Genomic DNA, 23,144 nt, shown 5'->3' on the forward strand with positions numbered 1-23,144 from the left:
GTCACTGCTAGCCATAACAAGTGATAGGACGCGCTTCCAGAGCCATGATGCGTGCGTCACGCGTCACCGGAAGTAGTACTGTACATGAGAGATGCAGTGCTTTGCGGCGCTGCCACATACAGTACTCCTCTCACTGACCATCAATGAAAGAGATGCCCCTTCCGGAAGTGCGGCGGGGGCCAGATAAATGGCCTCAGGGGGCTGTATGCAGGCCCGCAGGCCGTAGTTTGGGGACCCCTGCTTTACATTGATCAGGTGTCCCTGATTTGACTTCCCCACGCAGTGGGACACTCCTGCTTATCAGCAGGGCTGGCAGCCTTTTCTAGACTACTCTTGAGGCTATATGAGGATGCTACTGATAAGTGCCGACACTAACTGCCACAGGAGGAAAAGCACGAGACCAACATACACAGAGTTAGTTGCAATAATCACACAGGCAATTTATTGTTCACAAATCCTTTTGGTGTGCCTGGGTACAGCTTAAGGGGGGCCCCATCGGCATGCTCCTCTTGGCTGTCTTTGGTCAGAGCTCAGAGCGGTGTGGAGACAGTCCACATTCACATTGGAGTCTGGGCGACTAGTGCAGCACAGGGCCCCTCAGCTTTAGTACCTTTTCTGGCCTATGCCTTCCAACAGGTGGCAATCTACAGGATTATCACCTCAAACCACTTTCTGGGGGTTCCTAGCAGGGAACCCCTTTTATTTTAATCTACTGAAATGTTTACGTCAAACCACTTTTTAAGATGTTCTTATTTACATGAACTTACAAAGTTATGACACCAAGCCACTTCTTATCTATGTATAACTTCACATACATACTAACTGTGCCCTCCCTGCTCGAAAGTCAGAGTCTGTTTATCACATTTGCGCCCACTATATTAATTTCTATACAGACGGCATAACTTTACTTAATTTCCTTAATTATTTTTAATGTTATATTTTAATTACTTTTATATATCTTCCATATTTTTTATATTTCTATATATTTAATTACTATAACATTATATTACTACAACAATTTCCTTGTTTTAAGCCTTAATGAAAAGACTTCTTTCAATCTGAATTCTTCACTTAACAAATTTGTATTTTTCTGTTTTGCCTTCTTTAAGTGACTTTTTACTCAATGATGCTTTTTATGATTCCAAAAAATAGAGCAGGGTGCTCTCTTTGTGAAGTGCCCTAACATTTTGTGGGTACCGTCATTGAAAGCATTTCTAGTTTTCCCCACTAACCTGTAAGTGAGCTCAGAGTGAACATTGTCTTTTTTTATCTTTGTACTCTTATTTTGTATCACAGCCTGATAGGTAATAGATGCCTGACCAAAAATATGTTGATTGAATGACTAACTGAATAAAGGAATGAAATATCAATGCTTCATCTTTAAGGACAGATGTTTGATAATCCTGCCTCATCCCTCTCTTATTCTAGGGAAGGGTATTGAAATAATAGAATTTTCCATTCCAGGTTATCAGAGAAGTCAATAATATTTCTCAAGAATAGGTAAAGGTAAAACAGAAAATAATTTACCAGACTGGGTGCTTTGTTGAAATTTTTGGTCTGTGTCTTCCTTTCAGAGAAGGCATTTAAAAGTTTAATGTACTTTGTACTGGTGATCAACACTAGGAGGAGTCAAAACTGAGGCCATTAGGGAGGTAAATGGGACCTGGTGGAATAATGAAAGATTTGGAACCACAGGACTGAAATGCAACTCCTGGTTTTCCTAGAGGTCTTAGTCAAGTCACTTAAGATTTCTGTTTCTAGCCTGACCAGGCAGTAATGCAGTGGATAGAGTGACAAATTGGGATACAAAAGACCCAAGTTCAAAACCCCAAGGTCACAGGCTTGAGCGTGGGCTCATCTGACTTGAGTGTAAGCTCACCAGCTTGAGCATGGGGTCACTGGATTGAGTGTGGGATCATAGACATGACCCCATGGTCACCGGCTTAAGCCCAAAGGTTGCTGGCTTGAGCCCAAAGTCTCTGGTTTGAAGTCCAAGGTCGCTCACTTGGGCAAGGGGTCACTCGCTCACTGTAGCCCTCTCCCCACCCCATCAAGGCACATATGAGAAAGCAATCAATGAACAGGTGATGCAACAAAGAATTGATGCTTCTCATCTCTCTCCCTTCCTGTCTGTCTGTCCCTCTCTGTCTTTGTCACAAAAAAATGTATGCATATTTCTGCTTCTATATCTATAAAATAAAAATAATATTTAGTTTGTACTGTATTTTGAGTGTTTTAATGAAATAATGTAGGTAGATATACTCTGTAGCATGTTATGTGACTACACACACATATACTATGTGTGTCTTTCTATCTATCTATATATATATTTACTATGATTCTCAAAATTTTTATTTTAATGATAAATGCTATCTGTAAAATAAACCTTCAGGAGCCAAAATGAATACCGCCAGAATGCAATCTAAAGATATAAGGCTTGCAGTAAGGCCAGAAATTTGGGTATATTTTGCTTTTGAACTAAATCCCAAATAGTGAGGACCCATCCTAATTTTAAAAACCTTCAGAGAAGTAAGCACTCCCATTGCTCATATAGCCTCACAATTCGAATTGGAAAACTTAAACACTAAATACTTAAATATATAAAACAATATAAGCCTATGTATTTTTTAAATATGCAAAAAATATTGCTGTGATCAAGACAGTAAAAATGTTAATTTTATTATTCTAACAAAAGTTGTTTCCAGGACTGACATTTGATATCTTCCTCACTCTCATGGAATAATTCAAGTGGTTTCCCAGGGTGTTGCAAAATTTAAGGCTCCTGGTTGTGATTATTTCCGGGAAGAAGAATAGTTCCTTCAAGAAAATGTGCCAGCAATGCGTTATGGCATGTGGAGTTATGCAACCCCACACACTGACCAGAATGAGATATCTGTCTGAATATTTAGCACTTAGGATTTATGAGATCCTGTGTGTTACTCATCTGTTTAATGTCCGTGATGTACTGGGAGGGGGCAAACAGAAGGATTCTAGGAGAGGGGGGAGCAGAAAATAGAGCAGCCAGAGACATAAGGAGTAAGTCCAGTCCACTAACATAATACCAAAAGCAAAGAATTAGGGACGAAATGGTTATCAGGAAACATTCATTCTGAGATAGGAGTCGGAGGAAGTTGGATTTTGAGGCTTATTGAGGGGATGGAATTCAGAGCAAGTGGTAGTCAAGAATCTAGATAGTTGGTAAGTATCTGGGAAAATTTGCAATTGGATCAAGATGTCTCAGGTATATTAGTGAGGAACCAAGGCCAGAATTTTAGTTCCTGGCAACAGGCTTGAAAAGAATTAATCCAGACCCCAGTTTTCGAGACATGGTACCCCAAATATAAAGGTAAATACAAGGACCAAAACTGAGATCTGTTACAAAATAATGTGGTTCGAATGTGGCCCATGTCTCAGAAATAAGGTAGAACTGGGTAGCAATTAAAATTCGAGGTGGAGTCCCAGGGGAACTGGTTTTATCCCTTCTGTCTTGATAATAGAAAATCCCTGAGGACTAGGACCAGGTCAAGCCTGTCAGTTAGGCTGAATTGTTCTGGTTTGGAAAAGCAGTGGTAAGCAAGGGAAAGAAGCCAAGCAGAGATTTGCAGTGTGGATAATGCAATAATGAAAATGACCATTGTCGATCAGTGGTTAAAGGCTCATTATATCATAAGGGATTTTCTGTCTCACACTAATCAATCCTTCAGAATCGCTATGAGCAATCAGACCTCCAGTGTACTACATCCTCCTTTTAGGAGAAGCACTCTTTTTTCCTCTAGAGTTTTAGGATTAGATCTCTATCAAGGATTTCGTCTTGAAGGCTAAAGTAATGACTTATTCAAGTTTCATGGTGGAAATCAACCTTTTCCAAATCTAGTTACATTCCAGCTGGCACATAACACTGGCTGTCTCAAAACCCAAACATCTGGAAGAAGGCTTGAATTGGCTATCTCCCTGCCTCTTATGTCTGAAAACTTTGTTAGATAGTAGGTTAAAAACATGTTTTTGGCTGGACAAGATAAATATATTTTTTAACTATCAAATCTCTGAAGTAATATAAAGCAGACCAAATAATATATAGGAGGCACAAAAGGCATTTTAATAATTGTATATCAACTACAGTGCTAAGACCAATAAAATGATGGTTATGCTGTTAATAAACCATATGTTTTGACCCTACAAAGATCAAACTGACAATTCATTTATTTGTGGGTTGATTGTTCAGTTAATTGGACATTTCATTTGCCCAAAGACTGATTTGAGTGGAGCTCTTGCTCAGACACTGGTAGCCCAAGGGGTTGAAAAAATAAAATCTGAAATTAACATGCTCACATTGAATCTTGACCTTCATTTTTTTAAGCGTTTTGCCCTTAGGTTTTGCAGGAATCACTGTTATAAGAAAACCCTTTGGCCCTGGCCGGTTGGCTCAGCGGTAGAGCGTCGGCCTAGCGTGCGGAGGACCCGGGTTCGATTCCCGGCCAGGGCACACAGGAGAAGCGCCCATTTGCTTCTCCACCCCTCCGCCGCGCTTTCCTCTCTGTCTCTCTCTTCCCCTCCCGCAGCCAAGGCTCCATTGGAGCAAAGATGGCCTGGGCGCTGGGGATGGCTCTGTGGCCTCTGCCTCAGGCGCTAGAGTGGCTCTGGTCGCAACATGGCGACGCCCAGGATGGGCAGAGCATCGTCCCCTGGTGGGCAGAGCATAGCCCCATGGTGGGCGTGCCGGGTGGATCCTGGTCGGGCGCATGCGGGAGTCTGTCTGACTGTCTCTCCCTGTTTCCAGCTTCAGAAAAATGCAAAAAAAAAAAAAAAGAAAACCCTTTGTAAGAATCCCTGTGAAACTGTTTACTAACTTTTTGAACACAAACAACCTCCTTAGTACTTCCTGGTTCTTGGTGTCTTCCTCTGTAAAATGTAGATCGTGGTAACTGGTGCTGGGGTGGGGGAGGTGGAGGAGGGTGTAGGGGAATAAATGGTGATGCGCGGAGACTTGACTTGGGGCAGTGAACACACAGTGCTGTGTACAGATGATGTGTTGTGGAATTGTGCACCTGGAACCTGTATAATTTTGTTGACCAGTGCCACCCAATAAGTTCAATAAGAAAAAAAATGAAAAGAAGAACCATTGCTAGGTTTGAGGTGATGATTACAATAGATACTCTGTGCAAAGACATGCCAAGCAGCAGGCACTCATTACATGGCAGCTATAATTATTTTACTATTGTTTTTATTAAGCAATGAGACAGAGATCAGACTGGCACCGTGCACCCAGAGCAGTGAGAGTTGTGGCCTGAGATGACAGGAGCTTACAATGCCCAATCTGTAATAATTAGCGAAAGGAGTCAGGAGACAGTTGACATCAGTGAGAGTAAAATGTGAGCCTTTAGAGACATCTGGAATTCAGCTGTGGGAAAGGCCTTTCCTCCTCCCTTTGAAGGCAACCCATGTGAATATCAGGCAAGCATTGGCCCCAAGTCCTTGTCCCCAGTGCTCATGTGGTGGCAAAACGTTCCTTGTCGCTTCCTGCTGAAGTTCCCAAATCCGCTCGCCTGTTTCCTGTGGAGAAAATGTATTTGATAGTATCCCCCACTGTCTGAAATTCTTTTGCTTATTCCAGCTTCTCTGATAGTCAGTGTTTTAAAGACTAGAAGATTAAAGGCAGTTCATTTCCACTTAGATTCTTGGCCTGCAATAAAATTTAATGACCTAGTATGATAATTTTATGAGAAATCAAAGTTGTTCATCATGTAAACTTATATTCCTAGACTCCCATGGAAGTATTTTATCTAATAAAAATATTGTCTACTGGTACAAAAATGTATTACCTTTTATTGCACTTTCCACATCATATTTTAAGTGGATAAAATAGTTTGTTACAGATTTTCTTAAACTCTAAGTTCATTGACTCGCTCAACAAATGTGTATTGGGTGAGTAATAGACCTCAGCCACTGTGGGATTTTTTTTTCCTGTGGGAAATAATAATAAACAAGACAAATAACTTAATCCTGGCCTCATGGAGTTTAGAATCTACCAAAGGAAATAGAAATGAAACAATAAATCAACCTAATATGGTGGGAAAATGCCTTCCATTAAAGTCAGGAAGTCAGGAGAAGTGAGTGTTTTCCTGATGGAGAGTCTGCATTTATTTGCAGAAATATCTTGGTGACCTTTTTTAGTACGAAAAGAAAACATGACATTAGAGTGACTTAATGGGCCTACTCAGTGGTTCTCAAACATGGCAGCGTATTTGGGTAAACTAAAAAAAGCAAAAACTGATGCTTGACCTCCATCTCCAGAACTTCAGACTTCACTGTTTGAGTGGTACCCAGGCATAGGGATTTCTGTCATGCCCACTGAACATTTCTAATAAGTGAATGTAAAAGTCTATTTAATTTGCTGTCAAATGTGAAAAAAACTGCACCTTCTACCACTGCCCCGACTTTTCAGGAAATTTGAAACACACCAGTATGATTTTTTATTATCCTCTGAAGAATTCAGTGTTGTGTATAATGTGATGTGTACCTAAGGAATATTGTCATCATATTTGCCAGGCTGCCCTAGTCATAGAATATGAACAGAAAGAACTTAGCGCTCTTTTCATCTCAACTGTTCTCCTTAACTTTTTACAGTAAATCAATTATTCAAATATTAATTAAGCTTTGTAAGACATTGTCCTGATTGATGGAGTGCAATGATAAATCACAAATAGCTATTCCCCTTAGTCACTTGCAAACTGAAGTTTGATTTACAAAGGTCTAATAATTACCAAATTATAAATCAATATATGGTCAAATGCCATATAAGAAAGCTAAAAAGATAGTTAAATCTCAGAGCAGGGTAAAGAAGGAGCAATAAATTCTGGTAATCTGTAGTACTCGACTGTAATGTTTCTCTTCTGAAAATAAACTTCTAAAAAAGTTTCTTTTATTGTTAGTACCTGGAAGCTCTAAATTATGGGTCTCCGTGCAGGAATAATTGAAATAAGATTGCCCTTTGAGAACTAAATGGTAAATCAACTCAGCTGACTGGGGCAGAAGTGTGGCAAGTTAGTTCAAAGTAATGGAGTAATAGAGTGAAAATTGAGAAGGTGGATTAGAAGAGGAATCATAGAAAAAGGAAGCAAAAAAAATGAGTTGGCAACAGACAGTGTAGTGGTGCCGGAGAATTCTTAGCCTTGGTTTTGATTTTGAATTTTTCTGATCCTCATGATAAAGCCATTCCAAATCTGGAAATGCAGGTGGATTAGCCTTGTGACATTAAACTTTGTTAAAATTCTACGACAGTCTTACTGCTCCCATTGCCAAGAGAATCACAGTTGTGAGACGCACCATGTGACATTTGGTCATCAGACTTCTTACATCTGAGTCCCTGCTCATGAAGCAATCTCTGATTAAGATTTGGCTTCCCAAGTACCTCTGCCTATAGGGACTCAGGGGGCTGATTATATGGACTTTCAGTATATCCAGTTCTCATAAAATGGTGCAAGAGCTTCTGATTACAATTTGGCCCCCTGTTTGCCTTGACTATATGAAGAAAATAAATTGGTTACATCAACTTGAGTGTCTCTGATTGTGTGACAATGATTTCTCAGCATAAAATAAAAAAATTGACATTTCGTCCACAAGTCTCATGATCTGGTCCATTTCAATCTCTCTCAACAGATGGATCTGTTCGTGTGATGGCAAAATTTGATTCTGAGACATGGAACATTCAACAGAGTGTCTGTTTCTTCTTGACAAAAGGGATAAGCCAGGATTTTGCGATTGTACCAAAACCATGATGTTGTTTATTAGGATTTTCTTTTATTTCAAATGTTAGTTCAGTTCTCTCTGGCTCAAAGATTTTTTTTTTTTTTTTTTTGGCCATCCCCAAAATACTGGGGAGAAGTGATGTTTAGTGGAGGCTGTTTATTTGCTTGTTCATTTTGTTCCAGCAAGGGGTAATGCCCTATACTAAATTCCCTCTTAATTACAGTGGCTTAAATAAGATCAAGATTTCTTTCCCTTAGATGTAACAGCCCCAAATTAGGTGGTTGGTCAATGTGGGTAATTTTTCCACTCTTCAAGGTTATCCAAGGATCTAGGCTTGTGCAGGGTCTGTGCCATCCTCAAAATATAGCTTGTGTTTCTGGATTTATGGAGGCTGGTTTCCCTGTTGCCATCGCACATTTCCCAGTAGGTGAGAAGGAGGCAGAGAAGAAATTCCGGGTAAGCAACAAGTCGTTTTGGGACATTAGGCTACATTTGCCTCTCTAAAACTCCACTCCTAATTTCAAGATAATGGAAATAAGTATACCAACATCATAAGATTTTGTAAAGGTTAAATAATTTAACATGTATACATTTGAGCAAGATACATAACTATATAAACAAGCAAGACATAAGTTATTATTAACCTCACTTTAGTGGTTTAAAATTGGGTTAATCAGAATAGAGATTTGAATGAGAGAAAGGATATGCATTACAAAGTAAATTTCTAAAAAATATCATTGTGACTGTTATTCCACATTGGAAAAGCAGTATTACCACACTCTTTATCATATATATTATAGGTTTATGTGTGAGGCTAAAATGACTCAAGTCCACATATTCCCCATACTTGAAGTTTCTAATGTGTTTAGTATTAGGATTTCATCACAAATGATATTTGTTTTTTCTTTTATTGAATTTATCCTCTTTACAAGTTAATTTCTGCTTTTTAAGACTTTGTTTCTCTCCCTCCCTCTCTTTCTTCTCCTCCTCTTTCTCTTCCTTCTTCTCCTGTTTCTTCTCTCTCTCTGCCTTTCTCTCTCACTCTCCCTCCTCCCCTCCCCCTTTCTATCTCTATATTAACACACACACATGCACACATATACAGTTGCTCCATAATATAGGCAGAATGGAAATTTCAGTATTCTTCCAGAAATATTTATAATTAGGAATTCACTGGCAACTGACATTATTCTGAAGACCACAAAGATGACAAATGTCAGAAAAATTTCTCTGGATATTCTAGAATTTTTAGAATATTTTCAAAAGGGCATTGATTGCATTTTGTTTATTTATGATTAATTCAATGCGTATTTATAAAGCACATACAGTGAGCCAATATTTGTATTCAGCACTGGGAACTCAAAGGGGAGAAACATCTGGCAGTGCTCTTGTCCTGTTGAAGTATGGTCTAGCAAGGATACAGACATGCATGCAAAGGTGAGATTACAGTCAGTTGCATAATGCTTCAGTCAAGTATCTGTGCAACACTGTACCTATAGTAAACAATTATATATTGCACACATCAATATTTTCTAGGAGGGCTGATCTCATGCTAAGTGTTCTTGGCATAGTAAAAAAAAAAGGTGAACCCTGAAACTGAAGAAGTTCCATGTGTGTTCCATTCTATAAAGCCTCGTGGGGATTAGACACAGATTGGAGGTTCAGGGACAACTTCTCTAAGGAAGGACAATTGAGCAGTAATCTTAAATAAGAGGAGTTTTTTGTTTATTTAAAGAACGCAAGGGAGAAGTGGGGAAGAGTGTCTGAGATGTTAGACTTCTACTTAACTAACATGTTGTGCATTGTCTTCTAGGGTACTACCTATGCGATTTATATGTAAGTATACATCATACTACATATTTTATCTTAAAATGTGGACAACAGACAATATGCATATGGGGCGTTGGGTTCTTGACCTATAAATTGAGGGTTCAGCAAAATGTTTCCTAAAATGTCTTTCAGATTTAAAATTAAAATCTCATGACTTCATAAGTTTTCACAGATCACACACAAAAATGTCACAGGAGAAGAACAACATACTGTAGACCTATTTTTCATTAAGTATTAAGTGTAAGCTTTAAAAAGACTGTTCAGGTCAATCTTAATCAACATCTCATCATCAAACTAAAACATGTTTTCCCAAAATATCTACTGTTTTATGTTCTGTTCTCACATTCTAATTTAACATACAAACAGTAAAAGTAAGAATTTTAACACGGGAAAACATAAATAAAATGTTTATAATAAATATAAAGTGAAAAACCTAATTAAAATTAATTATATGTTTAAAAAGTAAGACCCATAAAAAATAATTTTTAGGAGTTTGGCAGAACTGAAAAAAAATTACCTTGAGTAAAGTAAACAACATTTTACAGAAGTTATTTTGCATAAAGAATATATTTGATCTCTACAAATTAAATGAAGTATGTATTATTATTAGTTATTTTATTTTGGAAATTTTTATTTTGGTATATTACTATCCAACCCAAAGCCTAGAGTCCTTGAATTGAATTGGTAACTCTCTGATTCAAGTATCTTCTTTCCATTAAATCCTGTTTCACAACCTACACCTGGATTCTGAAAGTGCTAACTCCCTTCTTCCAAATTTATTCTTTCTACTAGATTTTTATTTTACTCTCTTATCAAAAATTGTTTTTTGCAAATGAATGAAAGCTCAAAATGAAATCTCTAGCTTGTGACCAGAAGAACAATCAAGCTGATTTGTCTTTATTAGAATTAGCACTTTGACCTAAAAATTGAAGTTCCATTAAAATAGTCCCAGTTCCACCACTTCAGAAGACCAGAAGGTTGTTTGCAAAGCATGGGTTCATACCCTTGCCCAAAATCCTCAGGTATGCAAAAACTCACAAGATCCACCAAGAAAAGTTCCCAAGCCATCTCATTCAAGTTTATCCTTTGTAGGCAGAACTATAGAAATGTGCAGGGCAAATTTGGAATAAGAAATAGAGACTTCCAATGGCGATATTTTGCCCTCTGTGGATAAAGTTTGCCCAAAGATTCACTGAACACTTGCTAGAAGAATTAGCTCTAGTCTTTAACATTCATATAGGACTTTCTAGCCCCAGAGATGATGATGATGATGATGATGATGATGATAGATAGATAGATAGATAGATACATACATACATATGAACAAATAAATAAATTTAATCTAATTGGGTTGTGTTGGTTTAAATTGCTTAATCAAGCTCCTTCATATGTGCTATCTTATTTTCTTTTTTATCCCCCTACCAATAATTATATGAGTTATTCAGGACAATATTTCCATTTTACAGGGGAGAAAACTTATTTACAGTATGTAAAAGAAATTGTCTAAGGTCACACAGATAAGCAAAAACATATAGCATAAAATAGCTAACATGACATAAATATCAAAATAAGTCTTCTAATTCAAGTCTTATAACTCCAAATCTCATGCCATATGGCATGTTTTAAAAGTTATTTTTTATCTATTATTTATTAAATTAATTTAACTAGTCTGTAAGGGGCTTATTATGAGTATAATTCATGTAATCTCATGTACACTTTTCTAAGTCACTTTAACTAATCTTCTAATGAGATACTTTCAATGTTATTGTAGATAGATTCATAACTATTTTTGTTCGTTGTGGTCATTTTGTGGTTCACAACTCTGTCTTTCTCTTACTGTCTTAAATTATTTTTGCAAATTCTTTTGACATTCTGAAACTCAATTTTAATATATGTGTTTGGGTCTCTTCCCCCACACTTCCAACAAGCAATTCTCAGACACCAGCTGTGTCAACTCAATTCTGACACTACTTACGAGAGATTGCATTAGACTCTACAGGTTCACATTTCAGTTCTATAAGACTGTCCTCCTCATACACACTTGAGAAGTGAGTCACAGACCCAGGTCGTCACCTGTACTCTGATCAACCAGGTATAAATCAGAGGTTCCCATGACCCTCTCGTTGGGCTCCATCAATTTGCTAGAGCTGCTCACAGAACTAAAAAAACAAACAAACAAACAAACAAACAAAAAAAAAACAACATTTACTAACTAGATTAGTGGTTTACTATAAAATAATTTAAGTCAGGAGGGATGCATGGGCAAGCTTTGGGGAATGGGCCAGGCACTTTTATGCCCTCTCTGGGCATGCCACTTTCCTGGCATCTCCACAGATTCACCAACCTAGAAGCTCTCTGAACCTTGTCCTTCTCGGACTTTATGGAGACTTTATTACATGAACATGATGGATTACATCATTGGCCATTGGGCTTTGATCCCACCTCCAGCCTCTTCCCCTCCCTGGGAGTGAGTGGGACTGAAAGTTCCAACCCTTTAATCACAATTTTGGTTCTACTGGCAACCAGCCCCCATCCTTTGGTGCTTTCCAAAATTCCTGTCATTAACATAACAAAAGACATCTTTATAACTCACCACTTAGGAAATTCCAAGGGTTTTAGGAGCTCTGTGCCAGAAATGGGGACAAAGACCAAATATATATTTCTTAATATAAATCACAATATCACAAAATACTCCCAAATTCTACCACTATGTGATAAACATGACATTTCCAAAATTCTCCAAATATCCACATGGAATAAATGTCATGGTATGAGGTAAGGCGTCCATGACATCTAATTCACACTATGCACTTTAATAAATCTTTAGCAACTTAAGTGAGGTTATGCAAAGTCTAATTGAGAGTTAGCTTATACTTATCATTCAGCCATCCTGCAAATCCCATTGTCATCCTGTCTGTAATCCAACATACCTGAGATCAAATTATAATTCCATAGCTCTTTTTAAACTTGGTCATTAAAAGGTAATAAATATTGAGCTGTGAAGACTTAATGAAATAATACATGAAAGCAATTGGCACAATAGCTTGCTCATAGTAAAGAGTCAGTCACTAAATAATAACATGTAAAATACTAAAATGATTAATACTAATTTATCTTTTCTTTTCTTTAGAATGAAGTGAATTTTGTCTTTCCTTATGGCTTTCTTATTTTATTCTTTATTCTGTCCTGAAAGACACATAAAACAAACCCATTACATTTCCATGTATCTATAGTGAATCGCACATAAAAGACAATAAATGCCTTCGCAGGTCACCTAAAACAGTAACAATCATAGCTACTAATCATCATGTTTGAGCCTTTGTCTTCCATTAGCTGATATATTTATGATTCTCTAGGAAGGTAAGGTAAATGTTATTGTTTTTGATTTAAACATTTCATGATACTCTGACCTAAAAGTTTTCATGATTGCTCTAAGAAAAGATGGAGGCAAAATTTACACCAGTTCAACCAGGCTGTTCCCTTCCCAGTATGCTTTTCTACCACCGAGTTAAAACAGATTTCTGGTTCAGGGAACAAAATGCAAATATATGAGAAATTTGGTATATTAATCCTTTAATTTTGTCAGCAGTAGGTGTTGAGCACAAGAAAACTTAAAAATATACATATATTAACAGCTCCTAGCTGGGTAGCTGAGTTGGTTAGAACGTCCTTCCAAAGCACAGAAGTTGCTGGTTCAATCCCCTGTTGGGCACATACATGTTCCCAACTTTGAGCATGAGAATTGTAAGCCTCAAGGTTCCAGACTTGAAGAATTTTTACCCAAGGGAATATAGTACCTAAAAGTATATTGATTTACAAACAATGAACAGGATTTGTTTGCTTGCTAATTCAGTACCAATAAAGAAGAAAGCCCCACAGCTCAATTCTTGTTGTAGGAAGAAAAGACGACAATGCAACTCTCTCGTCCTCTTCTTTGGCATGGGCCATTGCTAAGGACTTCTTTAGGGTAATAGCACAAATTTGCAAAACAGATCTGCTGGAAGCCCTGACTATGAAGACCACTTTGGGCATGAAACATACAAGGGAGGAATGTTTTGGCACTATCACCACATCTGGTCACAATAACTACAAAGGGTAGAAAAGATATATTTATTATATAAAAGAAAATTCTGCACTGAAATGTTGCATGGCTTCCATAAACAACTGTATTATTTGAAAAATAACAGAGCCGCATGCCTCTGATTTATGTGAAGTTTTGGCTGGGTGCTTCTTTTATTTTGAAGAATTGTTAGTCCTTCCCTCATATTAAATTATTTTGAAAATTGAAGGACACCAAAGAAATATTTTGTCCCAGTGAGAAAATTTCAATGTTATATAATATATATTAGCTCCTCCTTATTTAGTAGAAAAATAGAAACAAATTTATTATTCTTTCCGATTTACCTTTCAGACAGTCAAAATAGCCAGAATCAGCCTGATGGAATGACAATCAAAGTTGCTTTTCTATAAAAACATATATTCTAAAGGTAAATAGTGAAATAAACAAGAAATATATAAGACAATTTCAAAGACTTTTAAGCTATGAAGAAAATAAAATAATGCAATATGATAGAAAATGGCTTTGGATATATTCTTTTTTTTTTTTTAATTTCTGCACTACAAATTTCCAAAAATTTATTAATTTAAATGGCACAGTTTATCAACTCACAGTTTTCATAGGTCAAGAGTCTGGACATGAGATAAGTGGGCCATCTGCTCAAAGTCTTATCAGGCTAAAATCAGGATGTTAACTGAAATAACAGTTTCATACAGAACTCGGGGTTCTCTTCAGAGCTTATTCATGCTGATGGCAGAATTCAGTTCCTTTCAGTGGCAGGACCAGGATCCTTGTTTCCTTGTTGGTTGTTGGCCAAAGGTAATCTCAGCATCTTGAGTCCTCCCTCAGGTCCCTTTTGTGTGACCTTGTCCATAGAAACTCTCACAAAATGATAACTGACTTCTTCCACATACATAAAAGAATATCTCTGCTTTCAAAGGGCTTTTGTGATTAGGTCAGGGTCACCCCCAAAAATAACCTTTGGATGAACTTACAGTCAACTTATTAGGGGCCTTACTTACATCTGCATACTTTGTTGTGCCAAATAACATATAAAGATCATAAATAACATATAAAGATCATAAATAACATAAGTTTGACAGTGAAATCCCAATATAGTCACATCTCACCCACTCTCAAAGAAAGCCAATTATATAAGAATATGGGTAATTTGGGGACATCTTAGAATTCTGACTACCACATTGTGTAAGCCTACAATATTAATTAGCATAATCAAAAAAGACTTCCTAGGGAAGTAATATTTGAGTTGAACTTGAATGTTGAGAAACAGCCAGACATATAATAATCATGGGAAAACATTGTGAAGGCTCTGCTGTGGAAAATAGTTTTGTGAGTACAAGAAACAGAAGAAGGTTCAAACGCCAAGGGTAGAGGGAGAAAATATGAGGTAGGACAGATAGAGACTGAATAATTCAGGGTCTTACAGGTCATGCAGATTTCAAATATTAAGATGAACAAAAGTGCTGTATTACATGATTCATATGAAATTTAAATTCAAAGTTCAGTGTTAGGTTCGGGGAGGTGTGCTGTGGCTGCCAGAGTCTCACTCTTGAAGGAGCAGGAACAGGGAAGTGCTGATAGGGTCCCTGTGAGGCCAAGAACAAAGAGATCAGCACAAAGCTGGGCAAACATCCTGCATTCTATTGGTTAGAGACCCTTATCAGAAGTTTATGTTTGAAATTCACCACTGAGTTAAACACTTCCCCTGTTGCTATGTTGCGCGTGACCCCCCTAGCGAATAACGAACTGCCACATCTGCTTCTGTATAATGCTTGCTCACTTAGGATATATAAGGACCTAGTTGTAAGCACCAGGTGCGACTCTCGTTTGTAGCCCCCTGTGGGTACGGTGTCTCTGAACACCTTGAGAGTTTGTCCCTGCGCAGGTTAAACTTGGCCAATAAAGTAAGATCTAACCCCTGAAAGTCTCCGACGTTTGTTCTCACGCTTGGTGGATGCAACATTCAGTAAGTAGTATTAAGATGATTTAAGTAGTGTCGCACCATGAACTATTTCTTTGTAAAATTTCAAAACCTTTCAGGTTGCTTTTTGCAATTTATTTTTTGTTTGACCATTTTAAATACTCTAAAGAAGAGAAGTAACTATGAAAATACAACTCTTAATTCTGTCAGCAAAAAAGAGTTTGCTACTGTCCTTGCTTGTCAATGTAGGCTACTCTGATTTTTCAAAGTGACTATAGATTTAAAATTTAATTTCAAATTAAACCACTTGTGTAATGCAATTTTTTCTAACTTTTTCAATGATTTTTTTCCTGGGTGGTTGAACTTTCTAAAGAAGGGAAAAAAAGTATAAAATATATTCAATCATTACAGCTTATGTATTATTATTTTCCTGCCAATTGGTTCCAACCACTCACACTAATGTTACATCTGATTTGAAAACAAACAAAGTTTTGAAATTGAAGTACATATTTACCATTTGGAATAATAAAGCATCTAGTTTGCTTACTGACCTTCAAAAGTAAGTAAAGGATAGACCTGGAACTAAAAACCAGATATAGTTTATGACCTCTACTTCTTGCCAAATGGAATAAAAAGGACATAATTTATCCTAACACCAGAAAAAAAAACAAAAAAAAAAACAACAGAAAACTGGCCAAAATATGTGAAAGTACAGCTCTCAAAATACTGGACATAGCATAATAAAAGAGAGTAACTGAAAGATGGAAAACAAATGTAATGAATCTTATTTCTGATTATTTCAAATGATTGCCTGAAGAGAGTTTCCAGGATATAGTGCAGGAGTGGGGAGCCCAGGCATAACCTTATTACTCCCAGCATTGAAGAGGTTAAGTAGGAAGTCCAGGAAAGACCAGATTATGAGAGTTCATAAGGCAGAGGACCAGAGAGGAGATAGCCTAATAAAAACATCAAAGATCTATAAAGAATTCCCTTTGAGTACTCAGCTGAATACTGATTAGTACACGCATAGAAGAGAAGTACTCAAGGCCGAGAGGAAAAAAACACTGAAAGAATTAGGGGGAACAATACCCAGAGCTCACATTGTACCATTAATAGGACCTATTTCCCCCAGTTAAAAGAGAAAGCCTTATAATATACTGGTGGTATTGGGTAGTATACTCCTAGTGGTTATGCCTCAGGAATGGAAAAAACTAACCCCACATTAAAAACTGTTTTGTTCTAGCCAAAAAAGCCTTAAAAGGAAATAGCAAATTAATAGATTGTTTTTACATAACCTAACCACATCTCAGTACAAAACTCCAGAATGTTTCAGAAAGGTAAAAATATCTAAGACTTAAAAAAATAAAATTCACAATGTATAGCATCCAATAAAAAATTAAATTTGTAAAAGCAGCAGGAAAATAAAATAAATAGAAGAAAAGTCAATCAATTGACAATGACATAGAATGACTAAAGAATAAAATTGGTAGACAGGGATATTAAAACAGACATTATGACTGTGTTCCATTTGTTCAAGGAGCCAGAAGAAATATTTACAATATAATATGGAGACATAAAAAATACCCAAATTGTGGCCTGACCTGTGATGGCGCAGTGGGATAAAGCATCGACCTAGAACACTGAGGTCACTGGTTTGAAACCTTGGGCTTGCCTGATCAAGGCACATATGGGAGTTGATGCTTCCTGCTCCTCCCCCTTCTCTCTCTCTCTGTCTCTCTCACTCCTCTCTCTCACAAAAAAATCAATAAATAAAATATTTAAAAAAATACCCAAATTGTACTTCTACCAATTAAACTACAATGTCTGCAATGAAAAAACACAATGGATGGAATTAATTGCATATTAGATATTAGAAAAAGAGATCAGTGAACTTGAAAACATAAAAATAGAAACTGTATAAAGTGAAACATATAGAGAAATAAAGTGAAAAAGTGAAGAAAGGATCAATGATCTGTGGGACAATTTCAAGATGCCCAACGTATGAGTAATTGCAGTTTTAAAATAAAAAAAAAAGATAGAGAGCAAGAAATATATATTTTAAAAATAATAGCTGAATATATTTCAAATTTGCTGAAAAAAAACTTTACAATCTAACAAGTCAATGAGAACCAAATGCACATATATTTAAAAAAAATTCTGGCTCATCAGAATAAAATAGCTTAAAATCAGTGAAAAAAGGCAATGTTAAAGCAGCCAAATAATGTACATTATGTACAAAGAAACTAAGTAAAGGAGGACAGTAGTTTGTCACTGGAAACAATGCAAAGGAGAAGAAAGTGAAGAGACATTTGCATTAAATGAAATACTCAATTATTTGCTAACTCTAGTAAAACTTCATTTATAAAAATAAAAACTGGATAAAATAAAAAATGGAAGACAATATAGTATGCTAACACTCATCAAAAGAAGCAAAGTAGCTTAATATCAAACAAAAGAAGATAACTTCATAATGATTAAGGGAACAATTTATCAAGAAAATGCAACAATCTTAAAATTTTATGACCCAAACAACAAAAATTACAAACACACAAAACAAAAACTATTACACCTTCAGAAAGTTGTAAACAAATTCATTATTAGAGTCAAGAATTTTAAGATTACTTCCTTACTAATGGATAGAAAAATCAGTAAGATATAGAAGACTAGAAAATACTATCAACCAACTTGATCAGCATTTTTAGACCATTCTACCCAACAACACGACAATATTTTTTTAACGTGCACACAGAAAATTTATCAAGATAGACTATATTCTGTAAAATAAAAAAAAAATTCAAGTAGTAAAATGTATGTTTTATCCACCACAATAAAATTAAATTAGAACCCAATATCAAAAAGATACCTGAATAATCTCAAATATTGGAAATTAATTAGTACACTTCTAAATAATTACCTTAAGAATAAAAAATATAATTCTGCAAAAATTCTTTTGGAAATTTGAAGAAAGAACACATCCCAAAGCATTCTATGAGGCCAGCCTTCTTCTGATAACAAAATAAAACAAATGAAAAGAAAAAGAAACTACACAATTGAATCTCTCATGAATATAAATCCAAAAATTCTTAATACAGTTTTTTCAATGTTAATCAAATAATATATAAAAAGAATAACACATCATAATACAAGGGGTTTTATACCAGTAATGCAAGATTGGCTTCATATTTTAATATTTGAACTTCATCAATTTAATTAACCATATTAACAGGTTATAAAAATATGATCATCTCAATTGATGCAGAAAAAATTTGTTACAATACAATATTCACTTCTAAAAAGTCTAATTGACATAGAAATAGAAGTCAAATTTCTTTATTTTATTTATACATATTAGTGAGGAAAAAGAGAGAGAGAATGAAAGAGAGAGAGAAAGAGAGAGAGAGAAAGCAGGGAGGAGCAGGAAGCATCAACTCCCATACATTCCTTGACCAGGCAAGCCCAAGGTTTTGAACCGGTGACCTCTGCATTCCAGTTCAAAGTTTTATCCACTGCACCATCACAGGTCAGGCTAGAAGTCAAATTTCTTAATCTCATAAAGGGCAGTTATCAAACTCGTGCAGTTTACACCATACTTTATGGTGAAAAAACAAATGCTTTTCCCTGAAAGTCATGATCAAGATAAGAATATTTAGTCTTATCACTTCTTTTAATATTGAAATAAGTGTTTAGCCAGTGCAATAAGTCAAGAAAAAAAAATGAGTTGGTATCTATATGGACAGGACATAAAAAGCTTAAATCCTTTGCCTCTCTAAAGATAACCAACATGTTTGGTGTGTGTGTGTATAACCCTTTTGGTCACCTTTAGAATAAGGGAAACCTTGGCCTCACTCCTAATCATCCCCTGCCCCTTAAAGTAGCTGAGGTCAAAGTAGAGGAGGAAGAAGGAATTGGGGTGCATGGTGCAGGAGAGTGGTGCCATGCCAATAAGGAAGGCACATTTACTCTCTTGTTTTAGTCACTGGACAGCTGTATACCACTGAGTATTTCAAAGATGCTTTATTCTTTCTCTCCTTTTCAGGATATCTGAGTCTAGAGAAACAAATGCTTTTGGGAAAAAAACAGCATTTATGAAATTAAGACTATATTATAAGAATTACTATATAGATGTTACTCATATAGTTTTCAACCTTATTTACTCATACTTATCCTATAGTGTAGGCATTGATAATTCCACATTTCATTTCTTTTATTTTCTTTTTCTGTAAAAAAATTCCTTGTTGATATGAGAGAGAGAGAGTAGGGGTTAGGAAGAAAGAGAGAGAGGAGCATCAATTTGTTGTTCCATTTAGTTGTTCCATTTTTAGTTGTGTACTCATTGGTTGCTTTTCATGTGTCCCTGACGAGGGATCAACCTATAGCCTCTGCATGCAAAGACAATGCTCTACCCACTGAGTCTCCCAGCCAAGGCACCATACTTTATTTCTTAACCTTAATGTTACAGAGATTATAAGCAGTATAGCTAGAATTTGAGCCTAAGTTGTGTGTGTGTGTGTGTTTTAACTCCAATTCTCTTCCCTGTGCTCATACATAAATATCTTGCTGCCCGTGTCAATGTTCTCAGTCACCTCTCTCTAGTCAGAGTTTTTTTTCACAGTTACATGCAACATTTTTTTTATTATTTTTTATAAATAATTTTATTTTTTTAATGGGGCGACATCAATAAATCAGGATACATATATTCAAAGATAACAAGTCCAGGTTATCTTGTTGTTCACTTATGTTGCATACCCATCACCCAAGGTCAGATTGTCCTCTGTCACCTTCTAACTAGTTTTCTTTGTGCCCCTCCCCTAGTCAGAGTTTTAAAAGTGTAATTACTGCTTCAAATCTAGCTGTATTAAAACAGTTTTGAAATTACATAAATTAGATACTATCTATTAAATTATGTATGGGTGGGTTTTTTCAATATTTTCTTTCATTTTTAACCTAAAATGGACTCTTTAAGGTATAATATTTTTATATTCCCTGGCTATTACAGTACTGTAATTTCTATAAATATCCTTAGTCTTTGTTATGCTTTTACTAGCTTAGGAATATGCTACAAAGAATATACATTATACATCAGACATAATATGATAGAGCACCCCTGGTGGCCTGGTGGATCAAACACAAGATTCACTGTCAAGAATCTTTAGTGAAACATCTCCTGCTATTGGATGCTTATTCTCCTCTATTTTCCCCCTTTGTCTTTGTTTCTTTTTTAAGTACATGAGTCTTCTCTTCAGACTTCTTTAACTATCACCTTGACTGTTTTATTAACTCCGTTCCTTGGTAAATCCACCAGTGAAGTAAGAACACTGTGGATTCACTCTTTGGTTTTACCATAAAAAACATTTTATTTCTATTTCCTCCAGAACATTTGCATGCCTTTCTTGGACCTGTCCTTCAAATAATCCTTGTTAATTAGAGTAAATGAGAGGGCAATAGCATTATGTAAAGACATTTAGAAAGATTAACTAAATAAATATTGTCTTGAAATTCTTTTTTTCCATTTTCTTCTGTCATGACAATATGAGCTAAAGGAAAAAAGAGAAAAACAATTGTATTTAGCACCGTGTTTCCTTTGCTTCAAATTGTCCACTTGTAAGAAGAGCTATTGATGTTTTTGAACACTATGGAAATAGTTTCATCGACTAGAATCAGTAGTCCAGCTAACAGACTTAACAGACCAGGATTTATTGAGAGTGTGTTAGAGTATACAAGCACTATATATATTTTATCTCTTGTAGCACTGACAACTATCCTTAGTATTTTTTTTATCCTCTTAGTTTTTATTATCTGAATTTAACAGATGAAGGAAAAGAGAACCAGAGACTCAATGGCAATCATCCATGAATAAATGTTAATGTTAAGATCTGAAACTTCAAGTCTCTCTGACTCCAAAAACTCTCAGTAACATGAGCTTGAGCATGTTGCTCTGAACTTCAAACTTCCAAGCTGAAAAGGAAGGTGGATGGTAGGCATTGATTTTATTTTCAAGTATTTATTGAGTTACTGTATGCTATACATATGCCTAGATATACCAGTTAGCTCAACATAGACAAATATTAACTATTTATACTAAAAAACAAATAACAGTTTCTCAATCTTCTGGATAACAGAAAACGCATGTCTATGTTTCATTCATATGAACATAGGGAATGTGGGGAGTTGGAATAATCAGAAAAGACTTCCCTGAAAAATTTGCTTTGAGCTCATAATGGAATGATAAGAGGAAAATAAACAGGGGAGGGGGAGTAGGATCCCCTTGGGAAGTCCTAACAGAGAAAATAGTGGGAGCAGAGGCTGGCAGCAAGACAGGCAGTTTTTTTCTAGGCCCTGTGTGTTACCATTGGAGCTGGACTGGGTGTGGGGGAGATTTCCCTGACAAAGTCTTCCTAACTAAGGTGGTGGTTCTGTGGTTTAAAGTCAGAGAGGCAAGGCCAGCCAGCAGAGAGTACCTTGTTAATTAGAAAGCCCTGTGTCAACGTGGAGGTTTGTGGGAGTTTTGCTGGATTCTTTATTTTAAAAGACTGTAACATTCCCACCAAACCATTCTTAAAGTCTTAGTGCCGTGGAATCCTTTCATGGCGTAAAATTGGGGTTTATAAAGGAGCTTCTGTTTCAGTGTTGACAAAGCTGGAGATACAGTGAGCTTAACTCCTGGGATGAAAAAGTGCTTCAGAGCATCAAATACACACTTCTTATCTGTTTCTAAAGAAGACAATATGCATTTGTAGTTTGGTTAATTATAAGTGTGTGTTTCTTGGCTGAAGAGAGGAGAGTTACAGAAACCCACGCTTTCTCAGAGGCTAGAAAACAGAGGAGAATGTTCCCCACTGAAGGGTGGAGGAAGAGAAACCTATGAGCTGGTGACTGGTGGGTGGGTAGCTGAGTAGTCCTGATGAAAAATATAACACATTCCCACCAGATAGTCTCGTCTACCTTTCTCCAGGTTTGCTTTCTAATGAGGGCTGGACCATACCTTGTCTCCATAGAAGGAGATGAGGATGGGGACCCACCTCCTTCCTGATCGGAGCAACTTTCTTTTACTCCTTGTAGGAGGACTGCAATCCCTTTTCACTCAAGCGTGTCTTCAGTGAGAATGTATGGAGTGCTCACTCTGTTGGACACTGCAGATTCAGGGGCAATGAGAAGCCATGTTTGATTTCAGTCTAGTGGAGGAGACATACATGAAAATAAATACCAATGTCAATAATGCAAGGGTAGAGGAATGAACAAAGCTCTAGGAGAATCGGAGAGAAAATGATTAATTCTCCCAGGAGACATCACAACATGTGTTAAAAGGGAGGGTCATTTGAGCTAGATCTTGAAGAGTAACTGGCTGAGGAGATGAAAATGAGCTTTCTAAGGAAAGAAGGAAAAGGAAGAGTCAAATGCATTGAGGTTTGAAAATGCTTTCTACAAAAGAAAGCTGATAAAGTGGTTGGGCTCAGATTATGAAGAAAGGTGAATGCCACATTCATGATACTGTAAATGCAAGAGCAAATATTACCTCTGACTTATTCATTAACATTATTTCCAGTTTGTATATTTTCAAGGCTGACTATA

The 23,144-nt window shown here is 36.4% G+C and overlaps 1 pseudogene; it reads left to right on the plus strand.

Annotated features, from left to right (window-relative positions):
* LOC136329733 (metalloendopeptidase OMA1, mitochondrial pseudogene) overlaps positions 1–23,144 on the plus strand; it is a 44,915-nt pseudogene that overhangs the window by 15,330 nt on the left and 6,441 nt on the right.

This window comes from Saccopteryx bilineata, chromosome 3, assembly GCF_036850765.1.
Source record: "Saccopteryx bilineata isolate mSacBil1 chromosome 3, mSacBil1_pri_phased_curated, whole genome shotgun sequence".
Taxonomy (NCBI): Eukaryota; Metazoa; Chordata; class Mammalia; order Chiroptera; family Emballonuridae; genus Saccopteryx; species Saccopteryx bilineata.